This window comes from Ursus arctos, unplaced genomic scaffold (genome assembly GCF_023065955.2).
Source record: "Ursus arctos isolate Adak ecotype North America unplaced genomic scaffold, UrsArc2.0 scaffold_9, whole genome shotgun sequence".
NCBI classification, from domain to species: Eukaryota; Metazoa; Chordata; class Mammalia; order Carnivora; family Ursidae; genus Ursus; species Ursus arctos.
Window position 1 is genome coordinate 59,614,425 of NW_026623111.1, and position 2,618 is coordinate 59,617,042.

The 2,618-nt window shown below is 37.4% G+C and overlaps 1 pseudogene; it reads left to right on the forward strand.

The window, feature by feature from the left end:
* The first annotated feature begins 770 nt into the window (after positions 1 to 770).
* LOC113263045 (60S ribosomal protein L32-like) lies at positions 771 to 1,210 on the forward strand (annotated as a pseudogene).
* Positions 1,211 to 2,618: the final 1,408 nt, after the last annotated feature.

Here is a 2,618-nt window from a genome sequence, read left to right on the forward strand (position 1 = left end):
ACAATTATCATATGGTTTCACTTATTTGTGGAACATAAGGAATAGCAGGGTGATCATTAGGAGAAGGAAGGGAAAAATGAAGGGGGTGAAACAGAGGGGGAGATGAACTATGAGAAACTATGGACTCCAGGAAACAAACTAAGGGTTTTAGAGGGGAGGAGAGTGGGGTGATGGGTTAGCCTGGTGATGGGTATTAAGGAGGGCACATACTGCAATGAGCACTGGGTGTTATATGCAAATAATGAATCATAGAATAATACATCAAAAACTAATGAAGTACTGTATGGTGACTAACATAACATAATAATAAAAAAAAAAACCCAAAACAAGCAGAAAGGAAATAATAAAGATTAGAGCAGAAATAAATGACATAGAAACTTAAAAAAATAGAACAGATCAAAAAGACCAGGAGCTGGCTCTTTGGGAAAAAAACAATACAATTAAATCTCTAGCCACACTTATCAAGAAAAAAGGAGAAAGGACTCAAATAAACCACAAATGAGAGGGGAGAAATAACAACCAGCATCACAAAAGTACAATTAAAAAAGAATATTATGAAAAACTATATGCCAGCAAATTGGACAATGAAGAAGAAATGGATAAATTTTTAGAAACCTACAACCTACCAAAACTGAAATAGGAAGAAATAGAAAATATGAACAGACCAATAACCAGCAAAGAAATTGAATCAGTAATTTTAAAACTACCAACAAACACTCCTCTTCCTCGGCGCTGCCTGCGGAGGTGGCAGCTGTGTGTTACCGGGCATCATGGCTGCCCTCAGACCTCTGGTGAAGCCCAAGATGGTTAAAACGAGGACCAAGAATTTTATCCAGTACCAGTCAGACCGATATGTCAAAATTAAGTGCAAGTGGCAGAAACCCAGAGGCATTGACAATGGGGTGCGCAGAAGATTCAAGGGTCAGATCTTCATGCCCAACACTGGTTACAGGAGCAAAGCACGTGTTGCCCAGTGGCTTTCAGAAGTTCCTAGACCACAGCGTCAAGGAGCTTGAAGTGCTGCTGATGTGCAACAAATCTTACTGTGCAGAGATTGCTCACCATGTCTCCTCCAAGAGCCCCCAAACCATGGTGGAAAGAGCAGCCCAGCTGGCCATCAGAGTCACCAGTCCCAAGGCCAGGCTGCACAGAGAGGAAAATGAATAGACAGCTTGTTGTGCATGTCATATTTGTGTTAATAAAACCATAAAACTACAGAAAAAAAAACCCCACCCCACTACCAACACAAAAGTCCAGGACCAGATGGCTTCATAGGTGAATTCCACCAAACATTTAAAAAAGAGTTACTATCTATTCTTCTGAAACTATTCCAAAAAGAAAAAAAAAAAGGAAGTAAAACTTCCAAATTCATTCTATGATGCCAGAATTACCCTGATACAAAAACCAGATAAAGACTCCACTAAAAATGAGAACTACAGGTCAATATCTCTGATGAATGTAGATGCCAAAGTTTTCAACAAAACACTAGTGAACCAAATTAAATAATACATTTTATTTTATTTCTAAGATTCTGGTTTTTTTTTTAAAGATTTTATTTATTTATTTGAGAGAGAGAGAGAGCACAAGCAGGAGGAGGGGCAGAGGGAGAGGGAAAGGGACAAGAATATTCTCTGCTGAGCAGGGAGACCAAAAAGGGGCTTGATCCCAGGACCCTGAGATCATGACCTGAGTCAAAGTCAGACGTTTAACTGATGAGACACCCAGGCACCCCCAATAATACATTTTAAAAAATCATTCACCACAATCAAGTGGGGTTTATTCCTGGGTTGCAAGGGTGGTTCAATATTAGCAAATCAATCAACATGATACATCACATCAATAAGAGAAAGGATAAGAACCATATGATCATTTCAAGATGCAGAAAAAGCATTTGACAAAGTACAACATCTATTCATGACAAAACCCCTCAACAAAGTAGGTTTAGAAGGAACATAACATTATAAAGGCCAACTATGAAAATCCCATGGTTAACATCATTCATAATGGGGAAAAATGGAGAGCTTTCCCCCTAATGTCAGGAAAAAGATAAGGATGTCCATTCTCACCCCTTTTATTCAACATAGTGAATGTTGTGAAAATCCTAGCCACAGCAATCAGACAACAAAAAGAAATAAAAGGGATCCAAATCAGTAAGGAAGAAGTAAAACTTTCACTATTTGCAGATGACATAATACTATATATAGAAAACCTGAAAGACTCCACCCAAAGAACCTGCTAGAATAAATGAATTCAGTAAATTTGCAGGATACAAAATCAGTGTACAGAAATCTATTGCATTTCTATACACCAATAATGAAGCAGCAGAAAGAAAGAAAACAATCCCATTTACAATTGTACCCCAAATAATAAGATACTTAGGAATAAACCTAACCAAAGAGGTGAAAGACCTATACACTGAAAACTATAAAACATTGATGAAAGAAATTGAAGACAACATAAAGAAATGAAAAGACATTCCATACTCATGGATTGGAAGAACAAATATTGTTAAAATGTCTGTACTACCCAAAAGAATCTACATATTCAAAGCAATCCCATCAAAATACCAACAGCATTTTTCATGGAACTGGAGAAAACTATCTTAAATTTTGTACGGA